Source organism: Podarcis raffonei, chromosome 6 (assembly GCF_027172205.1).
Source record: "Podarcis raffonei isolate rPodRaf1 chromosome 6, rPodRaf1.pri, whole genome shotgun sequence".
Classification (NCBI taxonomy): Eukaryota; Metazoa; Chordata; class Lepidosauria; order Squamata; family Lacertidae; genus Podarcis; species Podarcis raffonei.
In genome coordinates this window covers 66,357,097-66,375,159 of record NC_070607.1, presented here as the reverse complement: position 1 = coordinate 66,375,159, position 18,063 = coordinate 66,357,097, and the positions used below count along the sequence as shown (strand labels likewise).

Below are 18,063 nucleotides of genomic sequence, written 5' to 3'. Positions count from 1 at the left end.
TGTACATTGATCTAGATAATCTTGAACGTCTTCACGGCTTGTAACCTGGTCAGGAAATTTCACTGCAATGTAAATAAATAATTTTCCACAAGCAAGAATTTGGAGCATTCAGGAGTTAAGGGTAGGGGGAATCATTGGCAAGAGAAGGCACACAGGACAGAATTCAGTTCTATTTAGCCTTGGCAGCTTAGAGTTGGGACGATACATTTTAAATAATAATAATAATAATGGTACAAAATAGCTACCGTACAAGGAGAAGGGGATGGCAGAGGATGAGATGGTTGGACAGCGTTCTCGAAGCTACTAACATGAGTTTGACCAAACTGCAGGAGTCAGTGGAAGACAGGAGTGCCAGGCGTGCTCTGGTCTATGGGGTCACAAAGAGTCGGACATGACTGAACGACTAAACAACAATAGCTACAGTACTGCCAGTTCCATGGGGGATGCTCAGACAAGATGCTCTCAATGTGCTCCCACCCCCCCCCGCTCCTGAGTGTGTCTATCTTACCCTCCTTGCTTGTGTTATCAGTGCCCATTTGATTCTTTCTCTTTCTAAGCCAGCTCCACACCACTTCCCAGAAGGATTGGGTGAGGTGTGTGGAGACAAGTGCACATCTTCGTTCTTTTCACTGCTCACTCACTTACAGAAGCAGGTGAACAGCAGGCAGCAACAGCAGGAAGGAGAAAGTGCAAGGCCAGCAGATTGGAATGCTCTCTGGATATTGTTGGGCAACACCGACTCCCATCAGGATGGCCAATGGTCAAGGATGATGAGATCTGTAGTTCAAAAAATATGGAGGGCCCAGTGTTGGCTACCTCAGCAAATGCCCCCCAATGTTGATGCCTGGTGTCTGCTCTGGATCATAGTTTTTTCTAAAAAAAAGACACTGACAAGGGACAATCAGGATACTTGGGAAGTTTAAGGACATATTCTTCTTCATTTTTATTTTAAAAAACCAAAACCATGCTATATTTTTTATCTCCGTGGGTGCATAAACAAATACCAAAATGCGTGACTCCAAGTAGAGAGTTGGAACGATTTGCTTCCTGTCTTTATTAAGTTAAGAGACAAAGTATTTGAAGAATGATGAGCTACATAAGATGAATTGATAAGAATGTTGTCATGAGAGCTACTACCAGCGGCATGTGTGTACTTTCCAAATGGAATTCCAAACAGGGGAATAAGAGCTCAAATGAAAAAGAGCATTTAAACCCATTTCTGGGAAACGGCTACAGAATGGAATGTTGGTGTAAACTGTAAACCTTTGGGCTTGAAAGGAATTATTTTTCTACCAAAGCCTCATTTAGTGGGCATCTCTTGCGGGAAACGGCCATATCATTCCCCATCTGCTCCTTGTGCCAAATTGTCCCAAGCCATGTACCAGTTAAGCTCCTGGATCCCTCTCATAGAAATTGACCCACCACTGGAGAGCATCTGGTCCCCATTTGCAGAGGTATTGCTTCAGATCCAGGCAGCAACTTAAGTTACAAGATGAAAAACATTTCACTTTTAATTTAAATAGCTGAGGAGCAGTTTACTCTGGATTTTTCAAACTCAAGGTTGGAATCAGTTTGATTTAGAAATGAGTTCAGATTTGAACTTTCATTTACAAATACGTCTTGATTCTCACTTTAGGGTTGAACAGTGGCACGCCTTGCAACTTCAACGTGAAACAATTGGATTTAAGATAGTTAAGCTGATCTGAGGTCAATTGTATGTTTTAAGCTTAGTCCTGAGTACAGGGATTTAACTGGCTTTAAATCCCCAAGAATGTTCTAAGCAATTTGCTGCCTCAGATGGATTGGTGATGGGCAATATGCCTAAGGTCTGTGATCAACAGAGAGCCAGAATCAAAAGAAACCAATTGGTTATTTACATGAATTTGTGTTAAAAAACAATTTAGGTGTATGGTGTCTGCCTCTGAGCATGGGATTCCAGTAGATGCAATCATGGCTAATAGAGAATGTTAGCTCAATCCTTCATTATTTGTCTGTCACTGCAATCCAAACCTCTGTTTCACCTTACTAGGGTCTCCCCTCCAACCATCCCAAAATAGATCAGCTGGAGGCTGCCTGTTGAGCAACATCAGCATCTCTCCTCTGGCATGGAACCACAGCTGGATTCTTGGCAGCAGTAGCCCGCGAAAAGCTGCAAAATGGGGCATTCCAGGGATGGAGAGGGTATGAGCTAGCTCAGGACTCACTGGATCCTGAACTGGCCCCACTGCCATCACTTGATGGCATTGGCTGTCATCCAGACTAGTGCAACACAAAGCAGGGTTTGGCCTCCACCTTGTCTTCCACCTCAGATGGTGTAAGCAATAGGGTGTTGGGTGCAGCAATGCCCTAGACCACTCTATCATTATGAATCAAGCTAAACTAGTGGTCATCATCATCATACACTTGATTCCTAGCCTTGTGTTAAAATGTTGCTGTTTTTGTAGATCTGTTTTGCTGCAAATAGTGCTAAACTACACAGAATTAGCCATATTACGATGAAGGAATTGGAATTAAATGTTTTGTCAGAAGGTTTAGATCCTCCATCAATGGCATATTTTAAATCAAAAGGAGGAGACACTTGAGAACCTGGGATTTTTTTAGTAGGAAGATACATTCCTGATGTTTCAGGAACATTTTGAGAAGCTTAGGAAAGGCAAATCTTAAACAAATTGCAATAAAATGGTTTTTATTTTTTTATTTTTTGCATTGTGAGGGTTACATCAAGTACCACAAGCCTTGATGGCTGAGTTGCAGAAAACAAAACAGGAAATTGCTCTAATGGAGAAAGAAAAGAGGCTTGATTAGAGTAAGAAAAACACCTGCTCCGTACAATGGAAAAAGGCTACAATACAGAATCAAGAATTTGCCTGCCAAACTACACTTCTTACTCAGAGAGACCTTGAAGAGGGAGAGAGAAGGTCTTTACTCCAATATAGTTCTGCTATTTTTATATACCACCTTTGGTTTTCTCTTTCTCCAAAAAGTTCTAGGACAAAGTGTCTGTGGCATGAAAATGGTCAGAGAATGAGTGAAAAGAATAAATGGGTGAACTGAGTGTGACTGTGTATGTTTATAAGAGGCTGTATACTGAGGTGGAAAGTGCCACACTATTGAATGTGTATATATATATATATATATATATATATATATATATATATATATGGGAAAATCAACCCCCCCCCAAAAAAACAAAGACACCTGGAAACAAAAGAAGGATGAGAGACAACAGCCACACAGAAAGTTTGCAAGAAACAAAATTAAATTTAAATCATTGACCCAAACAGAAGATATTTACCGAATAAAAATGCTTGGTTCAGGTGGTCTGTCACACAGAGACTGTTGAGAGTTTTGCTGCAAGAGGAGGCAATCTATCAGTGTTGAAACACTTCTGGCAAATGCACAATATGGGCAGAATGTCATGAAACTCGGAAGGCTGCCATATACTGGGTCAGACTAATAGTCCATCTGCTTCAGTGTTGTTTACACTGACTGGCAGTGATACTTCAAGGTTTCAGGCTGGCCTCTTTCCCAGCCTTACCTGAAGATCCTGGGGGTTGAACTTGGAACCTTTTGCTTATGCTCTATAATTCAGCTGTGGTTGCTCCCCCCCCTCAACTCCTTCCCCCAATATCCTGTTTTACATTTCAAGCTAGAGGAGAACTTTGGAGAGGAGATACAGCTTGACTCATAATGTAGCTGAACATTATGGACCTTAAAAAAAAAATCTGCCTTCTGAACAATTACAAATGTGGTTATTTCAAATCCCAAATTCTTGACACCTGCCAAGTTTGGAAAAAGGGTGGATATATTTAAGAGATATTGAAGGAGCAAGTTTCATTTAATGTGACCCATTGTCCTTTGGCACCATGGAAATTCTCAAAAAGTTCTGTGTGTACAACTAATTTGAGGCATGATGGATTCAGTCCAACGAAGAACATATTTATAATAAGGCACACTTAAAATATTGCAAAAACAGACACTCATATCTTGGCTTGGATAGACTTTGGGAGTATGCATGAAACTTATGTCCAAAATACTTGGCCTTGTTAATTTCAGGGTGGGGAAAACCTGGCTGACTCCAAGGTTAATCTGACATTTTAGATTTTAGTAAATCACTTCATTCAAAATTTTAGCAATCAGCAGATTTTTATAAGACTGAGATAATGTCCCATAGATGCATTCTGAGTTTGAATATTAGACAAGGCTCATTTTTGCTATGAAATGGAACGTTCTAACTTTCAGAGACTTACTCTTAATGAGGATCATATTTAATTAATGGCAACTATATTGTGTGGTATAGGTATTTTTATTTATTAGTTATTAAATTTGTATATTCGGTACTTGTTCAGTTATTTACCGGTAGATTAAGCCAGCTTGCTGTTCAGAGCAAATTGTTTCAGATAGGCCAGGTGAAACTACTTTTTGTCTAGCTGGTTGCTTGCCAATAGTCAAGTTGGGTATCTTCTTCCAAATGAGAAGCAGCAGGATCTGTAACAGTGGGATCTGATACCAGAGATCTTCAGGGCAGTGGAAAATAAAAGAGTTGGCAGTTTCTGAATTTGGAAACAGACAGTACTGTGAATCTAGCTAACAGGAAGCAGCTTGTAGAACTACAGGAGTAGTTGCTTTGGGCAACTTATTCAGGATCAGTACTTTTGCAGCCTGTTTTGAGGAGTCTGCTTGCTTCCAATAGACTCTCCTATCCAATTTGTAAATAAGCAAATTCTCCCTACCCCCTCTCCCCCTCTCCCTCTATCCCTCCTCTCCCTCAAAAATGCTAAACTTTATAGCAGCTTCCCTGAAATTCTCTCAAATCTGGGGAGTGGGGTGGTAATCAAAAGACCTGATGCAGTAGCCAATGAAGTGGTTGTTAGATGAGACCCCAGAGGACTCAAAAAGGTTCACCTTTGAGTTCACCTTTTTGGGGGGGAAGCAATCAATAATTATAATAATTTTGAGTAATAGTTTGTAGATTAAAATTTGGCTCCTGATTAATAGGTTGACAATGAGGAAACGCTATGGAAGGAATTCAATGTAGCAATGAGGATATTGCTCCATCTGAGCAAACATTTTTGCTTGCCTGGGAGAACAATCACCCCTCTCTTCCCCCTATATAATTCTCTGGGAGTTATCCTACCCACTCCCAGGGCCATGGGGGAGGAGAGGGGAAACCTACTCCACCCCACTGCACTAACAGAAGCCGTCATGTGGGCTTCCACTAAGTGGAGTCTGTTAGCAGAATCTTGTACAGCGATTCTGATAATGTGAATGTATTTCAAGTTAACGAACCGACTAATCCATCAGGCAGCAGCCACAGAGTCAATTAACAGTGCAATACATGCCTACTTAGAAGTAAATCCCATTGTGTCTCAGTAGGATTACTTCTGAGTAATTGGTATACCTTTGCACTAACCACTTATTTTCTCCATTGAAATGCCTCTTGCTGCACTGAAGAGTTCAGCCCAAACATGCTTGAGCAAAGCCGATGTAATTTATGTGGAGGTTAATGCTCTTATAAAGGCATTTTGTGTGCCCCCAAGGCAATTAAATACTGTGAAAGTCAAAGAAATAAAAACTTTTGGTGCTATTTCCCAATAGCTGCCATAGGAAATTTATGAGGTGAGAATTTCATGTTTAGGCACAATGCCGTGTTTATTGTTAGCTCCCTGGAAATTAGTAGAAAGTGACTGGGGGGGGGGAATCCACTTTCTTTTCTTATTTTAATGAATTCTTTATATATTTGTTTGTGGACGTTTTGGGTTTCTTTGAAAGAGTTTGATACTGTTTTGCTTTTGCTTTTAGTAGTTATTACCAGACATCAGCAACACAGCTCAGCATGATAAATGACAATTATGAACAAAAGTGCCATTATTACCTTTGGGATAGTCGGGTTTATTTTACTTTTGGGATTTAAATACTGTTTCTGTAGGCAAAAACAACACAACCACAGTGACCTGTAACATAATAACATTAAATGTATAAAACCTCTGTGTTAGTGCAACATGTCCAGAAAAGGTCAGAAATAAGCACAGCATGCATTGTTCTTAGTTTAAACAAATGGACTTACCATTTAATAGGTCACTCCACAATAATGTAATATGATATAAATAATAGAAAGCATTTCCTTCTCCTATCTAGGTAATAAAGCATACAGTTTTCATTTGGTTCCTGATCGCAGAGCCAAGGGTGATTCAAACAATTGATTTAAAACTCGCAAGACTCACTCCCTATAAAAACCAAAATTAGTTACCGTGCCCTGCAACTGAAAACTAATTTTAAAGCACTATGTAACCTAAAGCAGTCTAAACATGACCAAATAACATTTTACCACTGAAATTTGACTCTTTTCAGTTTTGATAGGGGACAGATCCTTCGATAGAAACTGTAATAGGGAACAGTAACTTGGTATTGTTGCTCTGCAATGGACTCTAATCCAAAAAAGCTGATGCCATCCTAAATGTTAGCCATTAAGTTGCAACAAAACTCTTTGGGTTCTTTCCCCAGTACAGTGGTTTCTCGGGTTACATACGCTTCAAGTTACAGACACTTCAGGTTACAGACTCCGCTAACCCAGAAATAGTACCTCTTGTTAAGAACTTTGCTTCAGGATGAGAACAGAGATCGTGCTCTGGCAGCGGGAGGCCCCATTAACTAAAGTGGTGCTTCAGGTTAAGAGCAGTTTCAGGTTACGAACAGACCTCCGGAACAAATTAAGTTCTTAACCCAAGGTACCACTGTAATATGCTGCATTGGCCACATTCACACGTAACCCTAAAACCATGTCTTAGAACTATTTGAGTGACCTTGAATGAACCTGCACAAAGTGTTGGGCTTCTGTGGCCCCCTACTTCTTTCCTGCTAGGTGTGTTCTCCTCCTCCCATCCACCCAGGAGCAGGACCTCAGCAGAGTTTTATTGCAGCCCAGTTTAGTGTTACATTTGAACAAGGGATCTTGGTTTTAAAAAACATTCTGGTAAGTTTCATATCAAGCCAGCTTTAAACTATGGCTATAAGCGGAGCCGTCTTTCCCATTGGTCTTAGTGGTTCTTTGCGCCAGGGTGCCAGCCTCTCAAGTAGGGATGCTGCACGGTTTTGTCAGCAGCCTCCCCTTTCCCTGCATGCCCGCCAGCTGCACCCTGCCAACTATATGGCTGGCGGGCATGCAGCTTCCTTCCCAAGTCTCTGCAGGGGGAGAGTGATCCCCAGAGATTTGCATCTGCTAAAGACGGCCCTGCTCCCGGTCGTTGTTCTCCTCCTGCTTCCTAGCAAAAAACCGGCACACAGCCTTCCCGGGTGCCCCGACTCCAGAGAGCATGTCCACCAGCATGTTTTCCTGCTTGATCGCCGCCACCGCATCGGGGATCGGGGTGGGGAGGGAGGCAGAGGACATTTTCCACCTCCACCTCCCTTGTTTTGGAGTTGCTGGTGGGGCGGCGCTGGAGGGATCTTTGCACCACAGTGCTGGATATGCTTAAGACGGCCCTGGCTATAAAAGTAGCTTGTTAAACTAACCAGAGTTTGATCTGAGGTTCAAACATAACTGCTAGGCCAATGTTTAATATGAGTGAAATTAAATACTTCTGAACTCCTCACTGCTTCACTCAGACTCATTCAAGTCCCTGCAGTGCTAAAGTAATACTTAGTGTTATGTATCTATCTATCAGCAGGCAACCAGCTAGGTAACTGCTATGGTGCTAACTTGTTCTTGGGAATATATGTTCTGTTCTACATCCACATTGGTCGGGTCTTTTTTCTTTCTTTCAGGAACAATTTGATAGAAATGGGCTGTAAGATGGGTGTCCCTCAAGATATTCTTTTCAGGACCTTACGCTTCAAAATCCTTGACCCAGTGTTATGTGAACACCTTGGACCTAGAGCTGCTTGCTTTGCTGATACAATGCCAAAACAACAGCATACCTTTGGCCAAGTTGTAGAAAGGTAATTTATTGGGGCTCATGCCTCTAAAAGAAAATATCATTTAGGCAATGGGGCACATACAGACAAACACATATGCACATAACCTATATATCTCTGAAGATTCAACAATTAAGTCAAAACATCATGAAAACATTGAAAATTCAGTTTCTAATTTTATTTAACAATGTTGGTTGTTAAATAAACGAGAGCCAGTGTGGTGTAGTGGTTAAGAGCGGTAGTCTCGTAATCTGGGGAACCGGGTTCACGTCTCTGCTCCTCCGCATGCAGCTGCTGGGTGACCTTGGGCCAGTCACACTTCTTTGAAGTCTCTCAGCCCCACTCACCTCACAGAGTGTTTGTTGTGGGGGAGGAAGGGAAAGGAGAATGTTAGCCGCTTTGAGACTCCTGAAGGGGAGTGAAAGGCGGGATATCAAATGCAAACTCTTCTTCTTCTTCTTGGTTTTAAAAGAAATAGATAAATAAAAAATGAGTGGGTTCCAACTTAGAATCTAATATTAAAAATAATAAAATTAGCAATATGCAAAACATGTGCATTGATGCATTTGCCAAAGTATAATAGAAAAAGTAGTAATAAATTACCCTTAGCACCTAAATAGCACATTTTGAGAGTTCAAAGTGCATCATGTACATTATCTTAATAAGTCTTACAATTGGCCTATAAGGTACTTAGGTCAATGAAATCACCTCTATAGAAAAAAATAATAGTGGTTTGCTTAACCTAACTTAATATGATGATGGTTACAGTAAAATGTTGTCCTTGGAATTTCCAGCTCTAACTTATCCTATGCATAAAAAAGTATTTATTTAAATCATTTATTGTTACTGTTTACTAAATTTCTATGCCACCCTTCAACCAAGGATCACAGGGTGGTTTATAATAGAAAAACACAAACTCATGTAACATGTATCAATTAAATCACATTTTTTTAAAAAAGCCTCCATTTCCTGTTCTCAGGAACCTTTTAATCAAAGAGCAGCTTTGAATAGCTCCAGCTTCCACTCCATACATTTGTATTTCAGAAGAATGCAAGTGATGTAGGCTAACAAAAATTTAAATGTCTAGATAGAACCATAAGAACCATGTCATCAAAAATGCTGAATGCAAACCAGAACTTTCTCTGTGGCAATGATTTCACAGGATTCTCTCAGGCCATTTTAAATTAAAACAAAGAGCTTTTAAAATGCATTTTTGCACTTTGTAAATCTATTAATAGATGGTTCCTATTGCTGCCAGATGGCAGGGTGTTACGATTGCAGTATGTCATGATCAGGCAGGATAGCTGTTGATGGGAGACAACAACCAGGGCTTTAGCAGAGACATCTCAAAGTGTACATTTCACAATGATAATATATAACAAGGTCCTTCTCTTCCTGATGTTGCAGGAAGGGGGGGGGGTACCAAAGGCCAGCAGGAGGTGTCACAGGATTTGAAGCTGGCTTTCACATCCAAGTTTAGCACTCAAGTCATCATTGGCTCTCATACCTTAGGCAAGAGATCAGTAGTGCCTGTGAAAAGAGAAAAGGGAAATTATATTTTCCACCCAAGCCTCCAGGCAGACATAGCAGGAAGTCTGCTATTCACACCGCCCACTCCACATGAGTCCTCCCCTTCTTTGATGCCAAGGCTGGAGCTATTTGTTAAGGGAGCCCTGGCAAAGTGTTATTGATTGGCTCTACCTCCCTGACAAAGCCCCCTCCAGCCTTGGGCTGTGTTGCCATCTTGGGTGGGCACCTGTGAGCCACCTGCCATTTTTATGTCCCCACAATTTATTGACAGTGACATTCAGAGGCACTGTGGAATAGTCAAAATGGTGGCCTCCTGCTCTCCCACTGCTGCTGCTTTATAATCTGAGCCAAGGAATGTTGGAGCAGTGTTGGAACAGGGCAATGTTGGAGAAAAGCAAATACATGTCCTTCACCCGAACTTCTAGTTAAATGACACTAGGACACAGTTTGTCTAGCAATCTAGCCAGCCCTTGCTTGTAGTCTTTGCTTTGTCCAAGTTAACTCCAACACTAAAAGATGAGCTATTTTGTTTGTTGTTCTCTCCAGGCAGTATGTCTGTTATTCTCTCTCTCTCTCTCTCTCTCTCTCTCTCTCTCTCTCTCTCCTTCTCTCTCTCTCATATATCTTCACACACACTGTAAATAGTTCCTGAATGAATAAAGCCTTTAAACCTCAGGAGCTGTAAGTGACTATTCCAAACCAATTCACCCAAAGTCTGCAAGGTCTGTTAACAGGCAGATGGTCCAGTCTGAGCCCTGGTGGGTCTTTGGCAACTGCCTAGCCATGTCAGGTGCTCCAGCTGGCCCTGCTTGATATTCACATTGACTAATGGGTAGCCAGGCCTGGGCTCTGGACTTCAGGCATCAGTGGGCCTGATCCCCCAAATTGGAGCTTGCCAATGTCTTAAGCATTTCTGCATAGATTATAATACCCTGCAGCATTTACAACTCCTGTAATACTGCTCAGGAAGCAAATATAACTTTGGGTGGGTAGGGGAAGGGCCTAATTGAATGGACTTCCATTGCCAAGTGAAAAACACAGATGCAAGAAACTGATTCCCCGAGTTTGCTGCTTTTTGCTTTTTTTTTGAGTTGGTTTCAATGCAACCTCATAAAAAAGAATATCATACCTCCATGCAGATGTGTTAACTTTTTAACAATAGTCAGGGTAAACTGATATCTGGGCCGAAGATGTACAACTCTGACATTCCTTGCAAAATCAAGCTTTCTTTGAAATCCATGAAGTTTAACACACAGCCATTGAAATAACAAGCCCCAAACTATATTTAGACGTTACATTCCAAAAATTCCTATATGACAGGTAATATTGCCCCCCTCAAGCAAGTGCTTCTGTCTTGTAACTGACAGCACAGGTTGGAACATTTGTGTCAAACTTCTAGAGTTGAAATCCTGGGCGTAATTGCAAAATATACCATTGAACTCAGCGGAACTTCTAAGAAATTGTGCACAGGAATGGGCAGTACGTCAAGAAACTTGCTGTGGAAAGAAGATAAGAGCTAAACTAGACATGATGTTAAGTGCTTGTGTGTGTATATAACAGCCAAGGGGATACCTCAGCAATCTCAGGAGAGATTGGGGAGGTGGGTGGGAAGACAATTAAAACTGTGTCTCAGCCACAGTCCCAAAAATTGTCTCCCTGAAGCCGCTTTTGGTCTCCATGGATACCAGCCAAATATTATTTATTTAAAATATGTGTCCCACATTTTGATCATAGCTAACATAATCATATTTAAATCATGCTTCACTATCTGGCTTTCTCAGTGCATGTAGGCCCAAGAAGCTGGTAAAATCTAGGCTGGAAGAGGTATCTGTTAGGTGGATTTGTAGCTGGTTGGCTGACTGAACCCAATAATGGATAATGGATCTTCATCATCTGGGGTGTGTGTGTGTGTGTGTGACAAGTGAGGTGCTGCATGGTTCCGTCCTGGGCTCATTGTTCAATGTCTTTATAAACAATTTGGATGAAGGAATGCTCATCAAGTTTGCAGCAAATGACACCAAACTGAGAAGGGTAGCCAATGCCACAGAAGACAGAAACAGTATTGAAGAGAACTTTAACGGACTGGAGAACTGGGCCAGAACTAAACAAAGTGAATTTGAATAGGGACAAATGTAAGGTTTTACACTTAGGCAGGAAGAACCAGCTGCACATATATAAGATGAGACACCTGTATTGCCAGCAGTACATGGGAAAAGAATCTAGGGCTCTTGGTGGACCAAAAGCTTAACATGAATCAACAGTGTGATGTAGCACCAAAAAAAGCTAATGCTATTCTAGGCTGCATCAAAAGAAGTATAGTGTCCCAATCAAGGAAAGTAATAGTCCCACTCTATTCTGCCTTGGTCAGACCACACCAGGAGTAGTGTGTCAAGTTCTGGGCACCGCAATTTAAGAAAGATGTTGACAAGCTGGAACATGTGCAGAGGAAGGCAACCAAGACAAACAACGGTCTGGAAACCAAGCCTAAGGAGGAACAGTGGAGGGAATTGGGTATGTTTAGCCTGGAAAAGAGGAGATTGAAAGGAGATTTGATACCCATGTTCAAGTATCTCAAGGGCTGTCACATGGAAGATGGAGCAAGCTTGTTTTTTCTTGCTCCAGAGGGTAGGACCTGAACCAATGAATTCAAGTTACAAGAAAGGAGATTCCGATTAAAAATCAGGAAGAACTTTCTGATGGAAGGAGCTGTTTGACATTGGAATGGACTCCCTCAGGAGGTTGTGGACTCTCCTTCTTTAGAAGTTTTTAAGCAGAGGTTGGATGGCTATCTGTCATGGATGCTTTAGCTGAGATTCCTGCATTAGACTAGACAGCCTTTGGGGTCTTTTCCAACTCCACAATTCTGTGATTCAAAACTGGCAGTGGGATAGCACCATGCAGTGGAAGCTTGCTTTGGAGGCACAGTGCAGGCCACGCAATAAGCACATAGGTCTGTTTTCCAACACTTCGCTTTTATTATTTGCCACTTAACATAGGCTGCCTGGGCAGCTGCCTCACTCTGCCTATCGATTTATCATGCAGGCATGATAAATCCATCTTCACAGGAAAATAGGACCGGAGCTGCCTGTCAAAGACATATTCAAACTTGTCAAGGGCAAATACGTTTTGTACAATTCTGAGAGCATCTCCTACACTTCAGCCCCCTTCTATTGCTAAGCAAACTACAGGTGTACACTGAGAGTGCAGGTGAAAGGAAGTTGCTGATACACCTCTTTTGTAGTGAGGCTTTTGTTTATACAGTAAGAATGGATATCAATAGATGAATAGATATGAACCAGAAGGGCTAAGGGACTAAAGCAAACAGCCTGAATAAAAATGGACTTGCATGGGAGTCTTCTGTCTGTTTGCTATTATTTCAGTTCTATTATTTCAGTAACGTGCATTTCCAGAGCCCATAAATAGGATAATAACATAAATAATATTAACGTGTGGGGGGGGGGCTTATCCACACTTCTGCTTGTCTCCCCACGCACCCCTGGGAAAACATGAGGTTTAGCGCTGCATTGGAACAAACAGATTGTAGTTTGCTCAGATTCAGTGGTAAACAGTGGTTTTTCCTGGGAAAAGCAGTGGGATGAATGAAAAACCACTCAGACCCATACCTTCTAGGCATGGGACAAGCAAAGTGGGAACGAGCTCTCTCCTTCCCTCGCTCTCTCTCCTCCCTCCCCATAAATTGAGTATCTGCAGATGTTATAAAATTGCTAAATCCTCCCTTGCCTCTAGATGGTGCTGTGCAGCCAGAAATTTAGAGGGGGAAAAATTGCAAATAGTTTCTGACATCTTTTTCAAAAGTTTACATGGGTCTGTGATTTCAGCATCCTGTTTCAGGCAGTATATTTAACCCACGTTGTTTCTCACCGTTATCTGCTTAGTCTGTGGCGTATATGCTTCCTATGAACTGTGCAAAGGACATAAAGATTTCTTTGCCAGTGTACATAAACATACATAAATATAATCATTGTTGTATCTGAGGCTGTTCTCAAGAATCATGTTTAAACTGAATTGTCTCCAAGTTGTTCGTATATTCTTTGAGCCTGTTGGTAATATGAGAAACTTCCTTCTATAATATGCAATGAGGGGTGATGTGACCAAGAAGCTCCCACCAGGGTGACTTCTGGAAAGGGCTCCTGTCACTAACCTCTCTCTGGCTCCTACAGTCCTACAGACTGTCTTGCCAGAGTGGTGCGTGCTCTAGTTATCTCTCGCTTGGACTACTGCAATCTGCTCTATGTGGGGTTACCTTTGAAGGTGACCCAGAAACTACAACTAATCCAGAATGTGGCGGCGAGACTGGTGACTAGGAGTGGCCGCTGAGACCATATAGCACCAGTCCCGAAAGACCTACATTGACTCCCAGAACATTTCCGAGCACAATTCAAATTGTTGGTTTAAAGCCCTAAACTACCTTGGTCATGTATACCTGCAGGAGTGTCTCCACCCCCATCATTCAGCCCAGACACTGAGGTTCAGCTCCGAGGGCCTTCCCTCACTGTGAGAAGTGAGGTTACAGGGAACCAGGCAGAGGGCCTTCTTGGTAGTGGCGCCCGCCCTGTGGAATGCCCTCCCATCAGATGTCAAGGAAATAAACAACTATCTGACATTTAGAAGACATCTGAAGGCAGCCCTGTTTAGGGAAGTTTTTAATTGATGTTTTATCGTGTTTCTAATGTTCCATTGGGAGCTGCCTAGAGTGGCTGGGGAAACCCAAACAGATGGGTGGGGTATAAATAATATATTATTATTACTCACAACAAGAACCTAAGAAGAGCTTGCTGGATCAGGCCAAGGGCCCATTTAATCCACCATCTTGTTTTCACAGTGGTCAGTCAGGTGCCTGTGGGAAATCTGCAAGCAAGACCCAAGCACAAGAATCTGCTCTCCTGTGGTTTCCAGCAACTGGTATTCAGAAACCTACAGCAGCCATTGGCAAACTCGGCCCTCCAGATGTTTTGAGACTACAATTCCCATCATCCCTGACCACTGGTCCTGTTAGCTAGGGGTGATGGGAGTTGTAGTCCCAAAACATCTGGAGGGCCAAGTTTGCCCATGCCTGACCTACAGCCTCCAACTGTGAGGAAAGAGCATAGCCGTCGTGGCTAGTAGCCCTTATGCTCCAGGAATTTGTCCAATTTAGACAATCCTCTTTTAAACCCATCCAAGTTGGTGGCCATCGCTGCCTCCTGTGGGAACAAGTTCCATAGCTTAACTACAATCATTTTAAAGTTGAAATCAAGCAAAGTGCCTGCTCTTATGGAAGCCTGGGAATAGAAAATGCCAGGAAAGGATAGCCAAATCCTATGTGGACTATAATCCCTGTGGGCAGAATGTGGTAAATCCCCATCACCCCCCCCCAAAAAAAATGTATTTTCTGTGACTTCAAACTTTAGCGATCCTGCACAGCAAACAAAGTTTTTCGAGTGTAGTAAATAAATATCACAACAGAGAGTGCTCACCATCTTTCTCACAGACAGGATAAAAATAATTAGAGGGAATAACCTTTGGGACCTCTGGAAGCTTTTTAAATTAATGTTGAGTGCAGGCAAATATTCCAAAACAGGCTGATGAAGGCTTTCCATTTAACTGAGGTTACTTTTTTTTTAAAAAGCATTTGGGTTTGGAAACTTGTCCAGTCTTCAGTCATGTTTGCAATCAACTGAATGCAATCCAGTTGGTTACTCTTTTAAATTCAGGCATTTGCGTTTTATGGCGCTGCTTTCGTTTCCCCTTCTGTAGACTTTGCCATAAGATGGTCTCCCACCTCCATTAGCAATTAAATGAGTGTATTTTATATATAAAAACAAGAGTACATAGTCTGTCTCTGATTAGAATGTTTTGTGCAAAACCTTTGAAGAGAAGCTCAACGCTTTCCGCTCTAAAGGAGACGCATTGGATTGGATTGTGACACAATCCAATTGGGAGTTTGTCAAACTGTGTGTGTGTGTGTTTTTATACATGTTTCAAGATATGTAGGCAATTCAAGGGATTGTGGCAATTTGCTACTCATTGAGTTCCTCAGTTTCTCTTAATCTTCGTTTCTTATTATTTTCTTCATCTACAGATCTTGGTGGAAAGAAGCCAATGAAAAGGTGCCAAATTATCAATTGCCAAATTACATAATTCCAAGTTTCAGATACACATGTACAGTACAGTACACACTGATCTAACACTTCACACCCCCAAAAAAGAAAAAGTCAAAATGAGTTACTTTCTTATGTGGTTACATTGTCACAGCAAGCCATCATTGTGGTCTACCACAAAAATGGAAAAATTGTTTACAGACTGCGCTGGATTTGATCCATCTAACAAATTAAACTTAAAGGCTATCTGTCCACAAATAAAGAGATGGCTTTAACACGAAATAATTTGTGTGTTTACAAGTGACTAACCCTTTAGTGCCATTGGCCCAATCCTGTGGAACACCCTGTCAACAGAGATTCAGCAGACGCATTCTGTGCCAACTTAATTTTTAAAAAATATATATATTAATAAGCAAAATAAACCAAAGATAAAGAGCATAAAAATACAGGTTGAAAGCAGCATAAAGTTGGACATTATCACTGAATCTGTTCCAAAACATTACCAAAAAAACCCCCACCCATTTCCCCCATAAACCTGTTGTGCTGGGTTATATGTATTATTTTATAATACATTAGTTTAATCATAATTACTATAGAATAAATTTCTCAGTCCATTTAGATATAGTAGGAGGTATGCTTTTGTCCCAGTTTTTAGCTATTATAATCTTAGCAGCAGCTATAACACTTGATCGTTTTCCAAAATAACATCCTCTAGATAACCAAGCAGAAATATTTTAGGTTCCAAGGGTATTTTATATCCTAACATAGCAGAGATATTATCATGAATGGATATCCAGAATATGTCTATTTGAGGACAATGCCAGAAGATATGTATGCAATCTGTTTTATTTAATCCACATCTCCAACATTTAGCCAATCCTAACTTATTCATGAAATTCAATTTATAAGGTGTTAAATACCATTTAAAGTAGTTTTTTTAGGTCTGCAGAAATTATATTAGAATAGAAGTTGTCCCAAATCCAGTTCCATTGTTTCCTAGTTATTCTTTGAATTCAAATCTCACACCCATTTTCTCATATCTGTATCCTGGGTCAGATCCAAGTTTAACCTTCTGTGCCAACTTCTGAAAACTTTTTTATTATGCCAGGCCTATGCAGGAAATTAAGAATACATTACTCACAATGGTCTACTGCTGTTTGTTTTTAATTCTTTTGCTTTTAACTTGTTTTACTTTCTTATGCTTTTTTGTATGACTTTATGTTCTTATATTGTGGTAAAGCACTGTGATATAGTTCTACGATACAGCAGTAGATAAATATTTAATAAATAAATAAGAATGAAAGCAATAAGTATACCTATAGAAACAAAATCACCTAGAAGAAGACATGTAAATGTGACCCAAGCATTGAGGACTAATTTAGGCTTGTCTCTTCTCTTCTCTTCTCTTCTCTTCTCTTCTCTTCTCTTCTCTTCTTCTTTTGTTCTTTTTCTTGCAAATTTCACATTTAGAAAGATATTTAAGGGGGAAGGAAGCAAAATAGGTTTACCAGCTTGCAAATAAAAGTGTTTTTTTCTCCCAAATTATTTGAAATAGCATTACCAGCATTTTTGACTGCAATTGTAGCTGCGTATTTAGCAGAAGCTTGGTTAAAAGTGCAGGCATTAAAAAAATAATGTTTATCGCATGCTGTGAAAAGCTTCGCCTAAAGAAGTCTGTGGATCAAGCTACTGTTAAGAGAATAAGAGCAGGCCTGGCCTTTTAACTTTGGGTTAGTTGGCAACACATTGTACTTGCCTTTTTATTTCCTACATGTGCTCTCTCTTAGCTCGATATGTTCCTAACTGTCTGCTGTATCCTTTCCAAAGTATTTCTTCACTAGACTTCTTTCCTTTCCTTTTTTCAATTATGTCAAGTAATAAAACGAAATGTGTTTACTCTATAATTAAGAACTTGGAGCGAGGAAGAGTTTAATCTGGCAGTAGGGAAACCTAGCTAAAGGGTAAAAACACAGAAAATGCTTTTTAAAAAATTTAACAGTTCTTTTAATGCAGCCCACAAATAAATTCTTCAGATGAGATTACCGGTTCCAACTTTCTAATGAAGAAATCATGGTGGGTGGGTGTTTTCCCTCCGCAAATGATTATCCTCCTGTCAAATGTCACTGGTATATGAACCGCAGCTTGGATCACATTAGTGGTTCACTATGGAATGGTCTGCCTAGCCTGATCCTTAAAGGTCAAGGCTAGACCACAAACTTGTGTCAGTTTCTTATAACATTTGCTGTTGTTTCTTCTCCCAAGAAAACCTTGGGAATTTTAGTAGGGTGAGGTGGTGAGAACTCCTGTCTTTCATATAGTGCTACTGGTAATGAAGGTCTGGGAATGGGAGGAAAAACCTCATAGAATGACTCTGGTAGGGAGCCAGATGCTTAGTGAAGACTTTTTGTTTATTTTAGATTTTTTTCAGATTTTTATGGTTAATGCTATTTGAATTTGCCTTTATTTTCTTTATTCGTTGTTGCTGGGTTATTATTTTTTTGCTTCTGATCACCCCACC

At 40.8% G+C, this 18,063-nt stretch overlaps 1 protein-coding gene across 1 annotated transcript in view; it reads left to right on the top strand.

Annotated features, from left to right (window-relative positions):
- Positions 1–16,952, top strand: part of TMEM9 (transmembrane protein 9) — a 46,667-nt gene extending 29,715 nt beyond the window's left edge. The window contains exon 7 of the transcript XR_008331172.1: positions 15,527–16,952. The gene's annotated coding sequence lies outside the window, so the exon portion shown is untranslated. The remainder of the gene's footprint in view (positions 1–15,526) is intronic.
- Positions 16,953–18,063: the final 1,111 nt, after the last annotated feature.